The sequence below is a fragment of the Canis lupus genome, chromosome 23 (genome assembly GCF_011100685.1).
Source record: "Canis lupus familiaris isolate Mischka breed German Shepherd chromosome 23, alternate assembly UU_Cfam_GSD_1.0, whole genome shotgun sequence".
In the NCBI taxonomy this organism is placed as follows: domain Eukaryota; kingdom Metazoa; phylum Chordata; class Mammalia; order Carnivora; family Canidae; genus Canis; species Canis lupus.
Window position 1 is genome coordinate 49,363,467 of NC_049244.1, and position 16,006 is coordinate 49,379,472.

At 36.6% G+C, this 16,006-nt stretch overlaps 1 long non-coding RNA gene across 5 annotated transcripts in view; it reads left to right on the forward strand.

Moving 5' to 3' along the window:
• The window catches only part of LOC106557600, a 75,385-nt gene extending 59,667 nt beyond the window's left edge, over positions 1-15,718 (forward strand). For 4 of the 5 annotated variants that reach the window (XR_005377234.1, XR_005377238.1, XR_005377236.1 and 1 more), the window contains 3 exons: positions 2,701-2,853; positions 11,217-11,346; positions 11,681-12,065. This is a non-coding gene — a long non-coding RNA (uncharacterized LOC106557600). Of the gene's footprint in view, positions 1-2,700; positions 2,854-11,216; positions 11,347-11,680; positions 12,066-15,173 lie in introns of those variants that run through there. The other variant, XR_005377235.1, reaches the window with a different exon arrangement.
• The last annotated feature ends 288 nt before the right edge of the window (positions 15,719-16,006 follow it).

Here is a 16,006-nt window from a genome sequence, read left to right on the forward strand (position 1 = left end):
CCTTCTTCTTGTTGGATATCAAAAACCCAAAGATTTTTGTATAGCAGGAATACCTTCATCTCATTGTCCAAATTTCATATTTCTTGTGCTGAACTATTTGCAAACTTTCTCTGCAACGTGCATTCTTATATATTTAAGAGCGGATGTTAGGGAAACTTAGCTTAACCCCAGTCGTAATGAGATCAGATCCAAGAAGGAATTGCTAGTGGAGTTTGGATTGCCATGGTGAAAATAATACGAGATGACTTTGGATGGATGCAGAATGAATAATAAGGACAATCACCAATAGTAGTTACATCCAAACAACTAATATATCTACAGTTCTAAAATCTCAGGAAAGCAGGTAGTCAAGCAGTAAGCAAAGAAAAATCTTAATATATTTTTGCTTTGTTAATTTCTTCAACAATTATGTGTCAAGCAACTACTATGTTCTCGTGAAGTTGGGAATCTAACAATTGAGACAGACCAACATTAGAGTAAATATGTAATTAAAAATTAGAACAAGTACTCTAAAACAATGTCAAATATAATAAAAAAGAGGGCAGCTCGGGTGGCTCAGCGGTTTAGCGCCGCCTTCAGCCCAGGGCCTGATCCTGGAGTCCCGGGATCGAATCCCACGTCGGGCTCCCTGCGTGGGGCCTGCTTCTCCCTCTGCTTGGGTCTCTGCCTCTCTCTCTCTCTCTCTCTCTCTCTCTGTGTGTCTCTCATGAATAAATAAATAAAATCTTTTAAAAAAATAATAAAAGAGTACAACAGAGAGGTCTGATTTAGATTAAGGAAGGACCATGTATCAGTCAAGGTCCAACCATAGATAGCAAAACCTGTGTTAGGCAGCTTAAACACAAAGGTATTCATTGCAGATGTTAAATAGTTTTCAAAATAAGTGAGTTCAGCTACAAGACCCTACAACGAGCTGCCATGAACGGTCCGCAAAGCCACATCACACATGGGGACCATGAAAGGAGCTATTATTTCTGCCAGAATCAGAGAGCTGATATTCTTGCAGCTGACCCCAGAACTATATCCCCAGGACTAAGATCTGCTTCATAAAAATAAATACCTCAAACCCTAATTTCCTCCCCAGTCAACTCAGTTCTGAATTCAAGCCTTCCATGAGAGCTTCTATTTGGTAAACATAAATCACAGTCAAAATTCAGGCAGCAAAGTGATATGAGTAATGTGGTGAGGAGGCTGCACCAAAAGAAAAGTTGGAAGGGGTGATGAACGAGAGAACCGCAATATCTGCCGCAGGTGTAAGGGAAGGCCTTCCCAAGGAAACAAAGACTTAAGGGATGAGTGTTGGCCAGTGAAAAGTGAGAAGAAAAGAATCACAGAGAGAGATTAGCTAACATGTGGGCCTTGAGGTACCAAGGAGTTGGCCAGTGAGTCTGGAGGTCGGTGAGTGAAGCACACAATGTTGAGAGGAAGGCATGGGAGCTGGCCCAGGCCAGGTCATGCAGGAGCCCATACGACATGTTAACACTGTTAACTACTTTCATTTTTAAATTTAGCAACTTTAATTTTTGTCTAAGTAGCATTGGAGGTCATTTAAGGGTTTTAACGTGAGGATTACTATGCTCATATATTCTTTAAAGTAACTGACTACTGTGTGTAGAATGGATTTTGCAGGGGATCCAGATGAAAGATGAGGAAGGCCTTTGGGTGGCTTCTGCTATAGACCCGGTGATGGGAGACAGAAGGAAGCAAAATGCTTCAAGGCATCACCTAAGGGAAGAGAATCAACAGGACTTGGGAGGAATTAAGGGGGGAGACAATGTATTAAGATTTACTATAAATAAGAACTAATTACAGTTGACCCTGAATGTTGTGGGTTTGAACTCCTTGGGTCCACTTATACACGGTTTCTAGGTTGTTGTTGTTGTTTTTTTTTTTCAATAAGTACTGCACCATTATGTAAATGTATTTTCTCCCCCATTACTTTCTTTAAAAAAAAAAAAAAAAAGATTTGTTTATTTGTTAATTTGAGAGAGAGAGAGCACAGGCAGTGGGGAGGGAGAGAAAGAGGGAGAAGCAGGCTCCACAGTGAGGAGGGAGCCGGATATTGGACTCAATCCCGGGACCCCAGGATCATGCCCTGAGCTAAAGGTAGATGCTTAACCACCTGAGCCACCCAGGCACTACCCTCCCTTAAGATTTTCTTAGTAACACTATTTTTTCTGTAGGTTACTTTATTGTAGAAATATAGTATATAGTACATGTAACACAAAATATGTGTTAAATATGTGTTAATGAACTGTTTATGTCATCAGTAAGGCTTCCAGTCAACAACAACTCTTCGTAGTTAAGTTTTGGGAGACTCTAAAGTTACCCAAGGATTTCTGACTGTACAGGAGGAGGAGGAGGTCAACCCTCAGAACCCCCAGCCCCATGTTTATACTACTGTATTGTACAGATTCCCTCCCCTCGCCTCCCCACAAAATGGTAATTCTTCTATCAATATTGGTAAAGAAGGTTGAAAATATAAGCACAACTCATTTATTGCTTGGTTAAATTTCCAGTGTATGCTATTTGTTTACGAAGTGGTATTGACTCTGTGTGGTCTTGTTTCTTTAGTTCATCCTTTGTTGTTCGTTTTTGATGTGCTGTGTTCACTATAAACAAAAATTAACTACTGTATTTTACCTAATAGCCTTTCTACTCAGAACAACTCTAGGTCTCCAGTTTTATTATGTCACACAGGTGCAAAAAGGAAGGAAACAGCAACAGAAAGAAAGAATGAGAAGAGCTGGGCTCAGTGTAAGAGCTGGATGAAAGTCTGCAGGCCATAGAAAAAATAGCAAGCAATTGGGGAACTAGACAGAAACAAGAAGGAGAACATAGAGTGTTAAAAAGGTAAGGATCTGTTTTGAAGAAAAAAAAAACAGCAAAGTAGCATTTAAATCAGTATATTTCATGCTCCAATGCATGGTATTTCTATCTAACATCCTGTTTGTGGATTGTTTTTTGTTGTTGTTATTTTTTAGAGAAGGAGAGAGAGAATCTTAAGTAGTCTCCACATCCAGTGCAGAGCTGGACCTGTGGCTCGATTTTGCAACCCTGACATCATGACCTGACACGAAATCAAGGGTCAGGTGCTTAACTGATGAGCCACCCAGGTGCCCCAGTTTGTGCATTGTTAATCTACATAAACATTGCCTATGCTTGCACTTTGCGAGGGAGTGCTGCAAATCATTTAGTGCAATATGAGCAAGGAAACAGGAAGCAAGACATCATTCCACAGGAGAGGAGATTAATATTGAAATGCAGAAAATGCAGAAAATGCAGAGAAGAGATGAGAAAACTGAAGCAATATGAACGACGTAATGGAATAGGAGAAAAGTAAAAAATAGTCTAAGTTCCAAATTTATCTCTTCTATCTCTTCTTATTCTGTTCTTAAAATCCTACAATCTAGTGGGGGCACTAGATTCCAGGGTCCTGGGATTGAGTCCCACATGAGGCTCCCCACAGGGAGCCTGCTTCTCTCTCTGCCTGTGTCTCTGCCTCTCTCTGTACGTCTCTCATGAATAAATAAATAAAATCTTAAAAAAGAGAGAGAGAGAGAAATATACATTTAAGCAACTTTTCTAACAGCATTTAGAATATTTGCTAAATGTAAAGACATCTTTTAGTCTGGTGATCTGACCACTATACATAAAACTAAGGAAGTAATCCTGCATTACATCAACGCTCATAAATGAAGAGAGTGTGTGCTTTTACTTTGTTGTGCTCTGTCAGTTTTGACGACCAGCATTCTGATATCTTCAACCAAAGAATTCTGATTTCCTTCTCTACATTCTGAAACACTTTGGTAAAAAGGGAGAAACAATGGAACTGTTTTATCAAGAAAAGCAACTGAAATAGGTACAGGAGTATAAATGAAATGGGTGAAGTCAGTGAAGTGGATTAAGAGTACACTTGTGACAAACACTGAGTAATGAATGCATAGAATTGTTGAATTACTATATTCTGCACCTGAAACTAATATAACCCTGTTAATTATACTTCAATTTAAAAAGAGAGATCATTACTTAAGACTGATGATGCAAATCTTTTTTTCTTTTTTTTTTTTAAAGATTTTATTTATTTATTCATGATAGTCACAGAGAGAGAGAGAGAGAGAGAGGCAGAGACACAGGCAGAGGGAGAAGCAGGCTCCATGCACCAGGAGCCCGACGTGGGATTCGATCCCGGGTCTCCAGGATCGCGCCGTGGGCCAAAGGCAGGCGCCAAACCGCTGCGCCACCCAGGGATCCCTGATGATGCAAATCTTTATTGACATTGTTAAATAAAAAAATAAGCAAGTTAGAGAAACAGTATGTAACAGTGCATTGACATAAAATTTCGAGTGTATATCCATGAAAAGAAAAATGTCAAGAAACAGGTTCAATAATAGTTTTTTGCCCTGAACTATGGAATTTAGAGTGATTTTCATTACTTCTTTGAATTGTTTTTGTTTTGTTTTGGAGTTTTTACAAATACTTTGGATAACTTATAATTACTAACATTGTGAAATATTTAAATTTAGGGGAAAAGAGGTATGTCTATATAACACAATTTTATTTTATTTTATTTCTTTATATAACGTAATTTTAAAGTGGAACAGAAGGTAAATAATTATGGAAAAGGCCTTCATGTTGAGAAATTAGCAGGTCACCAAAGTCTGCAATCATTTTATTTATTTTTTCAAGATTTTATTTATTTATTCATGAGAGACACACAGAGAGAGGCAGAGACACAGGCAGAGGGAGAAGCAGGCTCCATGCAGGGAGCCCAACTCAGGTCTGGATTCCAGGACCCCGGGATCACATTCTGAGCCAAAGGCAGATGCTCAATCACTGAGCCATTCAGGCGTCCTTCAAATGTATATTTCACTAAGGTTTCCATAACACTGATTCTCTTTCTCTCTCTGTCCCTCCCTCCACTCACATACTCTCTCTCTCTAAAATAAATATATCTTTAAAAAAATATTTAGCATTTAACTGTAGGACTAAGAACTCTCTTTCAGTCTTCTTTTATGGTCCTTGGTGGTTTCAGAGTTTTCCTCAAACTAGCTCTACATATTTCTAAGTTTAATATTATTTACATAACTTAATATTTTGTTTTTTAATACTATAAATTATATCTTTACTTGTATTATATTTTCTAATTAATTACTGTTTATAAAGAAAACAATTTTGTAGATTAATTTTGTTACTGGCTACCTTTCTAGACTCTTACTTTACATCATAATTTTTAGTGCTTTCTTGAAAATTCCCCATAATTATATTACCTACAAGAATGATAATTTCACTTATCTCTTTTTTATATCAAGATATTGTATTTTATTGTATTATCTAATGGCAATGGCTAACATGACAGTAGTGCTTTTGAATTTAATGGAACTTTTCTAGTACATAAATTCAAAACTGATCATGATGAAAAAACTTTCAGGGCGTATTAATAGGTGTGTTGAGAAAAAAGTCTCAGATTTGTTAGTTGATCCATTAGAGTTAAATAAGTTTCTTTTATACAGTGTCTCAAAAGCTATGTGCTTTTTACATTTTATGAATTGTTAAGAAAGACATTTTTAATGAAGAAATTCCTAAGTTATTTGATATTTTCCAGAATTACTCATCTTGATGCACAGTTAAGCCCAACACAGACTTTTATGTATAAAATACATACCATGAGTGTGTGTATGACTTATAACCCATATAATCTTTTTTTAAAAATCAGAAATAAATAGTTTTACCAAATACTTCTTGGGAAATCACTGGGTAAAATATTTCCTCCCGTGCTCATTATAACAATTGTCTAATAATAAATTGCCTAGGATTCTTGGAAAGAATCTTTGTGATCATGAATTTCTAAGACTTTCCATGTTTTCTTGGATTTTTTTTTTAAGATTTTATTTATTTGACACAGAGAGAGAGAGAGAGAGAGCACAAGCAGGGGGAGCAACAGGAAGAGGGGGAGGGAGAAGCAGGCTCCCCACTGAGCAAGGAGCCCAATGTAGAGCTGAATCCCAGGACCCCGGGATCATGACCTGAGCCAAAGGCAGATGCTTAACCGACTGAGTCACCCAGGAACCCCTGTTTTCCTGGATTCTAATTGCCAACATTTTGTTTAGGATACTTAACATGAATATAAGTGGGGCTGGACTGAAATTTTACTCTTTTTGTAGATTTTTAACAATATATATATATATTTTACATTGTGGTTTTGTGCTCCTTTTTTGACACAAGAATTATTTAGAAAATATTTTGAAATTTCCAAGTATTTGGCTATTCATTTTAATTTCCTAGTTTATTTCTAATTTTATTGTACTACAATGAAATTGGTCTCTACTATTTCCATATGTTAGGATTTGTTGACATTTCCCTTCCTGCCTAATGTATAGATAATTTATATAAATATCTCAAGAGTCTTTGAAAGATATATTCTCTTTTGAAATGGTGTAAATACATATTTGTATTACTCAGAACCTGGTGTGTTTTTCTTTTTATATATATTTTTCCTCCTTTTTCTTGGTCAGTAAGTGCCTTAAAGTTCTTTTGGTGTGTATCTCTTTTTCTCATTATTTTTTATGTTCTTATTTTTCTTATATCCTCCAATTGATTTTCTTCCACTCTTCTCTCTAAAAATAAATGGTAAGACCACAAACCCAGTTACTCCAACCAAAAATTAAAAGAGTTTCCTCATCCAATTCAATACTAAGTCTTATTAAGTCTACCTCCATACAAATTTCAAATCCATCCACTTCTCATCCTATTAACACTATTTTAGCCCAAGCCAGTTCTATCTTGCATGGATTACTGAAATCAACCCTCAAGTAATCTTCTGATTCCATTCCTGAATCTCACATGGAAGTCAGAATGAACTTCCTTGTTCCTCTGCTCAAAATCTCCCAACAGCTTTCCATCTAAATGCTGCTTGGAGTGAATTACACTTTGACTCAGCTCACAAAGTATATAGGTGTGGCCTGAGCCTTTCTCTCAGTGACTTATCCCAGCACCCGCCACCCACGCTGGCCTTCTGTCTCTTCCTCAGGCAAGACAAGCTTACATATTAGGGTGCGTAACTATTCCCACTTTCCAGAATGTTTCTCTTCCTGTCCTGTGCATGGCAGTTTCCCTCTTGTTATTCATAACTTATCTGAAATTAGCAATGCCTCAAAAATCTCTGGATCTGATAGATACTTATTACATTACCCTATTTTACTTCTCTCTACAACACTCACTATTGATCATTTTATCTGGGAGTGTTTATTTATTAATATCTTTCTGCATTCCATTAGAAGCTTTTTGAGAGCAGGAACATTGACTCTCTTTTTAAATTGCCCATAACAGAAAAGTGTTGGCACATGGTAGATAGTCAAAATGAGTGGGATGTTTGAAAGAATTAATTCTGTATAAAAAGTATAAGACAAATATACTTTCATACAGATTATAGTGGTAATAAAATAAGTGTCCATTGTAATGCTTTCTGTCTTGAATTCAAGTTTGTCTGAATTTAATATGAGGACATCTGCTTCTGTACGTGATGGAATAACAGGGATGGGGACTGGTCTTCCACATTGTTCACATAGAAAACCATGCAAAAATGAAGCAATAGTTTTCAGACATTGAACAACAAACAACACAGGATAGTGATTTATAAGAGAAGGAAAACAAGTGACTTTAGACTTATGAGTGCTCCAGCTTATAGCAAGTTTCTGGACTGTACCAGAAAGAAGACCAACTCTGAGCCCAGCAGTCTTGCTGTGGTGAAGAAAGAGTTTACAGTTTATAAAAGCCAAGATGAATAAAATTTTCATGGCAGAGAACCAGGAAGGAGAAAGATGCACAGAAAGAGTCTGAGAGATTTGCTTGAAGGGTCCCTTCAAGTTTTTGGCTCAGTGTTGATATGCACCTGTGTATAAGACAGCAGCCCAAGACTTAGGAAAGAGCCACTGGAAAGGAATAAGCAGAACAATCCCCAGAGCTCAAATGGGACCAAATATAGTTTGTGCTCCCAACTAGCCAAATGGAAAGGACTCCTAATACATAGAGCATTTGTCAGTCCTCATCATGAAAGCATTGCCTCAGTGGTGGGGCCAAACAAGTCCTAGACCAAAGGCTGTCCAGGACTTGCTCTAACAAACCTTAAAAGCAAGATTTGAAAGGATCCATTGTTTCCAAGTCATACTGAGCCCCAGAAAAAAGCCCTCACCCCCAAAAAAGAGTGAGATTCAGCATAGGAGACAGAGAGGAAACAATATCCAGTATCCAGTCAAAACTTAATATGCATGCAAAGAGGCAAGAAAATATGCTCCATAATTAGGAGGGGGAAGTCAATAGAACACATCCTAAAATGACATAGATAATAAAATGAAATGAGAGCATTAAAACATATTTTTTAAAAATTTTCCATGTGTTCAAGAGGGTAGAGAAAAACATGAACATGATGAGGGGAAGATGAAGGATGTAAAAATATCCAAATCAAAATTCTAGAGATGAGAAATGATTCTGCAATTCTAGATTAGATGTTGTGGAAAAAAGATGGAGGACCTTGCAGAAAAGGAAACAGAAACTACTAGGATGAAATGGAGAGGAAAAGAGACAACAAAAGTTAGAACTACAGTGAACTGTGAATCAATATTTATACAGTCTAACACATGCATGCTGTTAGTCCTGGAAAAAAAAAAAAGGGAGAACAGAATAAAATATTTGATGAAATAATGTCCAAAAAAAGCTCCAAATTTGATGAAAATCACAAAGCCAAGAATCAAGAAGCTCAGTGGACCCCAGGAAGAAGAAACATGAAGAAAACTACGTCAAGGCACATCATAAGCAAGTTGTTGAATTGAGCGTTCTTCCTACTTAGTTTCCTGTTTAATTTTCTTTGGACCATTTTTTCTTTTAAATTTTCAAACTTTCTGAAATACTTATTTTCAGTATCTTCTTTGTGGATTGCACATCATTTTTAGTTCTTTGAATAAGAATCATTTTCTCTTAAAAGACTATTGCATTTGTAATTATTACTAAGCAGTTATATTTGGTTTTCCATCCTCCATCTTATTTTTGTTTATTTTTGTTTTCTGTGGTTTGCTATATAATCTGTGGTTTGTTTTTCCATACCCCTGTGTGTCATTAACATCTTCAACTCTTACCCCAAATCCACACACATTATCCTACTCATCTGCAGGATACAGACTCTAGCATGTTCCATTAGTGGTTGCCTTTACTTAAAATTTAAATACATATCTCCATTTATAAACTTGAGAGTAATGATATATTTATTGGTTTTTACCATGAAGGATTAAAAAAAAATAAAGCAATTTTATTACCTTATACTCGCCAGTATTCATTTGCTTAGTTCCTTAGCTTGACCATTTGTGAATTCTTTATTTTAATGCATTTTGTGTGTGTGTGTGTCTGTGGCTAGAATACACCTTCAAATTTTTTATTCAAAAAAATGGAAAACACCATTTTTTAGACTAGAAACATACGGACTTTTTGAATTATTGTTTGAGTCTATTTTCCTCAACTTTGACATATGAAAAACTTGATTAAGTATTTAATTCTTGGCTCAAATTTATACTCAATACTTGTTAACAGCATTGTTCTACTGCTTTCTTTTATTTAAAATTGCTAGAGGGATCCCTGGGTGGCGCAGCGATTTGGCGCCTGCCTTTGGCCCAGGGCGCGATCCTGAAGACCCGGGATCGAATCCCACGTCGGGCTCCCGGTGCATGGAGCCTGCTTCTCCCTCTGCCTGTGTCTCTGCACCTCTCTCTCTCTCTGTGACTATCATAAATAAATAAAAATTAAAAAAAATAAAAAATAAATAAAATTGCTAATGAGAAGTCCGTTGTAAACTTATTTGTTTACCTGAATTATGAATAATCTTTTTAAATAACTGAAGATAAATAATTCACTAGGATAACCTCTCTCTCTTTTTCTACCTTGCTTTTGTCTCTGCCTCTGATTCATCTCTTTCTTTCTCTCTCTATTTCATGGGCAATGAGACTTTCTGAATTAAAGATCATGCCATTTCATTAAAGTATTTATTTATTTTTTTAATTTACCATTTTAACCCATTCTTTAAAAAAAAATTATTTCTTCATGAGACACAGAGAGAGAGAGAGAGAGACATAGAGAGAGAAGCAGGCTCCATGCAGGGAATCTGATGTGGGACTCGATCCAGGAACTCCAGGGTCACCCCCTGGGCCAAAGGCAGATGCTCAACAGCTAAATCACTCAGGCATCCCTTATTTTTATTCTTTATTCTTTTTATTTCTTTGAATACTTTTTTCTGTTCTGTTTTTCAGGAAAGCAATTATCCATATATTGGATTCTAGTATCTTTTTTATACATATTTTTAAAGCTTTATTTATTTATTTGAGAGAAAGAACGTAAGGGAGAGGGACAAAAGGAGAGGGATTGAAGCAGACTCCTCACTAAGCAGAGAGCCTGACATGGGGCTCAATCTCAGGACCCTGAGATCATGACCCAAACAGGTATCAAGAGTTGGATTCTTAACCAACTGAGCTACCTAGGTGTTCCAATTCTAGTATCTATTTTCCAATTCTCATTTAAAAAATTTTTCCTTAGAATTTTTAAAGTTAAGTTCTCAGTTTTGTTATTGATTTTATTTTTTAGCTTACTAATTAGGTGTTCTGATTTAAAATGTATTCTCATATTTTGTAACAACATTGATTTTCTGCATTCTTTGTCAGTACTGATATTTTTAGTGTATCAATTAACCTTTTATATGAAAATTTTGGATTGTTTGTATTTAAAAATTTCATGTTTTCTTTTTTTTTAAAGAGAGGTGGGAAGGGGCCAGAGAGAGAAGGAGAGAGAATCTTAAGCAGGTTCCATGCCTAGTGTGGAGCCTGACACAGGACTCAATCCGATGACCCTGATATCATGACGTGAACAGAAGTCAAGAGTCTGGTGCTTAATTCACTGGGCCACCCAGGCGCCCCTTTAATTTTCTTGATAGTGCAAAACTCTTATTATCAAAACATGTCTCTGGCCATAGGGAATATCATATTGATTTTAGGCACTATATATTTATTTTCTGTGACAGATTTTCTGTCATATTTTGTCTCTCTGCCCTCAGCAGTAGAATTTACCATTATTCTTATTGCTGTACTACTCTGGTCACTACTGCCATGACCATTACTTAGAGTACTCCGTCCACCACTACCACCAGAAGTTCATCCTTTCTCATTATCGCTCTTTTCTAGACTCTGTATCACTCAAAATACTATCGGGAAACAAAATCCAATTCAGAAGATTGAAGACATTTTCATGTAAGTAGACCTTACAGAGACCAACAACGGTGGAAAAATCTTACCACACCTTAGACTTGAAGAGGTAAGAGGAGAAAATAGGGTTACTAGAGAGCCACACTGGCGGGGGGGGGGGGGGGGGGGGGGGGGACCAAAGGGAGAATACGCAGCAGAGTCATGTGCTGAACACCTTAAGTATATTATGTCTTTTAATTCCCACGGTGAGATAGGTGTTATTATTACCTGAATTTTATCTATAAAGATAAAAAAGCATCATATAACTTGTTTACAGACACAAAGGTAAAAAGTTGCCGATCTCAGCCTCTTAACCATATCTGATTTCAACATCCAGACTCTTAGCCTTCTGCAATAATAATTTTTTTTTTTATCAAATCCTTATTGAGCCCTTTCTATCCCAGGTACTGCCAGAGGTATTGACCAAGAATAATGAACAGAACCAACATGATACTTTCTCCCGTACAAGTCCCTTACTGTTGACTGGGGGCAGATCTCTATGTTCTGCTCTTTTCCCTAAAATAGAGTGAGAAACATCTCCTTGACTCCCTTCAGATTTTCCTCTTCATGAACAACATGGAGGTCTGAGTGCTGTTGGCATATTATCATTCATTTTCCTGAGGACCAAAGAAAGCAAGGTGGAGACTTAGGCAGGAGAAATTTCTCCTGCTGTTTTTCTCAAAATCACTGGAACTCAGGCTGGTTGAGAGTCCATCTGGCACCACAATAGCACATACAGTGTTGCTGGGAAGTGGTTTGTTCCCTTGCTCCCGTGAATAAAAAAGGCCACCGGACTGGCACTTTATGCTTCTGATTTTAGGTCCTTGAGTATCTGGTCATTTGTTGTCTGATGTTTGTTTCACAACAGACCCGCTTCTAGATCTTAGCCCACCCGACTAAGGAGCTGCTTAGCTTAGAGCTTTTCTTCTCAATTCTGACTTAGCTGCCATGGAAGAATTGGCTCGAGACAAAATATTTTCTGTTCTTTTCCACAGTTTGTTCATGTGTATAGTCCATGCCTCCCTAGCTGGTGGATATTATTGGAGGCTTTCATATTTGTTTGCTTGTTTCTGCAACACCTTAATTTCTGCAACACTTGCAGAAATGGCACTTGCGGCACTGTGTTGAGAAGCTATACATTAGATTGAACTTGTGTCATGATAATAATTGTTGGGTTTGTAGCATGAGGTTAAGACTTTATAAGGTCAATATAGATCATTTTTGTTGCCTCTTTCTTTCTTTCTTTCTTTCTTTCTTTCTTTCTTTCTTTCTTTCGTTTATTAGTTCTTTTGGTTAGCTTTACTGCTGTGAGGGAGGAGAACCCTTGTAAGTGTGTCTTTTGCCTACAAATTTCCCATACATGTTTGAAAAAACACATGTTTCAGAGAGAATTTTCTATAGAAAATAAAAGAAGAAGTTCCTCTGTAGGTGATGAAATGATGAAGAAAATAAGGAAGTTGGGTAAAAGAGTTATTTTAAAATGACTTTAAATAACTTTAAAGTGACTCAGATTTTCTGTTTTTAAATTTGAAATGAAAATGGATGTGAAAACAGAAATCTCCTGCATATAGCTGCAAACATGGCCTTCACTCAAACTGTAGTGGCGGCTTCAGTGAGAAATGGGATAAATAGAGAATGCTGGGGGAGGAGTAGAAACTTTGGGAGGAGGAGGAGGAGCTGGATTTAGCAGAGAAGATAGAAAGATAGCTGATGGAGTGCTGCGCAATAGTGTATTTCCTTTTATTGGGTTTAATATCAAGAAATCCTTTATCTCGGGTTACAGATTTTTCCTGCCATCACTGATGTTTCTTCATTCTTTACTTTGTATGTGCTTTATCTTTCCCAATTAACTTAGACACATTTCCATTATTAAGATAACATATAAATAAGGTAGCAATTCCAACTGGATATCCTTATCAGAGCAAACCTAGGTATTGTGCGATAAAACCTCCATCATGAAATGAATGTTAACAAATCATTTTCATAGGAAGTGTCCTTTTATTATAGACAAATTTATGCTCAGTGATTAGCCCAGGCATCCGACTCATAAATTAAAAGGGAATTTCATGCCATTTTTCATTTGATGATAAGATACCTTTCATGCTGTTAATTCTCCTCTGGTAGCAATAGTTACAGCCAAGGTCTGCTGGTCACAGATGTACCCCCCCCCCTACTATTAGAACTCTATTCATTTATCCAACATACCTTAATTAAGTGTCTATAACATCATTTGCTATGTGCTAAAAACAATTCAAAAATAATATCCAAGAGTCTCTGTCTTTAAGGAGATTACTGTTCAAGGATATTATTGGTCATTTTTAATTGCTTTCTTTTTATCAAAGTCTTTTGGTCCTCTAGAACCTATGTACCAATGTAGAAATAACTACCATTTTCAAATGGAAAAATCTGATATATTCGAAGGGAAAAAAGAAACATGTATTTAGGAATAAAGGAAACTTAACCTGAACTCTTACCTTTCAAATTAAACATTTCTCTCAGAACTATATCTGGCTTTAATGGAGTCCACTTTGAAGAATATTGGCCTTGAGTCAGTATGCTTTTCGATGGTTGAGAATAACTTCCAAAAATTTTAACTATACAACAGTGATTATTAAGTGAGTCAATAATATAGACCCTCCTTTTGTTCAGCATGGTGCTAGATAAGATAGAATTTTAAAAATAATTATGACATAATTTGAGAACCAGAGGTCATATATGAAATAAGTTTAAATGCATTACACATTACTTGATAGTTTACAAAGCATAACCATGAACACTTACCTTATTTGATTTTATTACTACTCTGTTTTTGAACTGGCATAAATATAATAGAGCAGATAATCAGGACTGATATTGTGGGACAGATTAAAATATTACAGAGAACAAGGAAGGGAGAAACCAATGTGGACTGGAGTAGTAGGCAATGTACTGTTCTTTTTTTATCTTTTAAAAATCCATTACTCCATCTGGGTCCTGTAGATGCTCTTCAATACTGAGTTCTTTAACTCAGTTGTAGTATAGATTTGAATGAACAATTTTTTTTTTTTAATTTTTTTTTTTTTTTTTTTTTATTTATGATAGTCACACACACACAGAGAGAGAGAGAGAGGCAGAGACATAGGCAGAGGGAGAAGCAGGCTCCATGCACCGGGAGCCTGATGTGGGATTCGATCCCGGGTCTCCAGGATCGCGCCCTGGGCCAAAGGCAGGCGCCAAACCGCTGCGCCACCCAGGGATCCCTGAATGAACAATTAAGAGGGAAGAAGACATATTAAAGGCAGGTAGATAGGAAACAAGAAATTCTCATAAAAACTGCCATTGAAAGGAATACAAACGTGAGGTGAATATGTGACACTTCTTTTAGAGCCATTTCCTCATTTTTACTAAACTCACTGTCTGGATTCCTTTGTGTACTGAACATGTTGTGGGCCAAGTCTAATTTTTCATGGATGTTGTGTTCTGGTCATGAATCCTGCCAGAAATTTGGGGAAATGTTGTTCAGATTAACCTGAACAACAATTATGTCCTCCGTGCACATGTTTAACTAAACCAGTGATCAAAAATGACACTTTGCTGCAAAACGGCAAAGTTGGATAGGATGAGCGAACATTCCCTTGGTTTCTTTAATCCTCTGTGGGCCAAACAAAATAACTAAATACACATGTATACACAGCTGAAGGGCTTTTAAATGCCTTTTAAATGTTTTTGTATTTTTGAAATGTTCCCAAGGCAGCTTGAACAAACCATTACATTTAATGGTGATGAGGATGGGTATTAAAATGTGAGGTACCTGTGCTCATAAGAGGTCTCCCCCAAACCTCCCTTTTTCCTTTCTTTTTCTATCTCTACCTTCCTGTGCTGCATTGCGGGCCTCACGTGTGCTGGTCGCTGGTGAAGGTGAGAAGAGACCACCAAGGGGAAACAAGAGAAAGATAAAGGAAATCTTACCACTTCTCAGCTCTTGTGTATAGAAACATTTTCTACTTCTTCAGTCAAGGGGGCATATGGGTCATTCTCTGCCCTCTTATTTGAACTTGATCCTGACAAGTGATTTAGACAAGACAGAAAATGGAGTTTATTTGAGCAGATGCATGTCTTTGTTAAATGCATATACACAATACCAGTACATTTAAAACTTAAAATTAGCATATAAACTGGGCACAGTAAGGTCTTATGGCACTCGCAAAACACAGAACCAACATAAATAGCCAGAGAATAAATACAAGATTGTGCTGTAATTAACTGCTAAATTGTGAATTAAAAGCAATAATAACCCATAATATTATATTTATTTTCTCTCCTATGTAAGTAATATTTAAAAAAAAAACATTTTTATTGGAATAACTATTCAACTCCCAGATTTATCACTATCTTCCAAAATGAAAACCATCCAAATTTCAGCATACAGGATTCAGCTGCAACAGCTGTACCACTCAAAAAAAGAGCAAATACAAAACTTCTATGAACATATTTTGCTAAACAACATTTTTCTTCATTATTGGCTTTTGGTTGTTGTTTTGGCTGAATTTGAGTTGGACAATTGATGTTCAACATCCCAAAATTTCTAACCCCTTCCCAGAGTCTCTGACTGAAAACATAAAAACTAGAAGGTATTCAAAATCAGTAAAACGTTACAAGCCAAGAAAACCTGAAGGGAAAATAAAACTGTTTATAAATCAAGAAAAGAAGGCAAAAGGCAATAGGGTATAGAGAAACCAACAAGACAAATT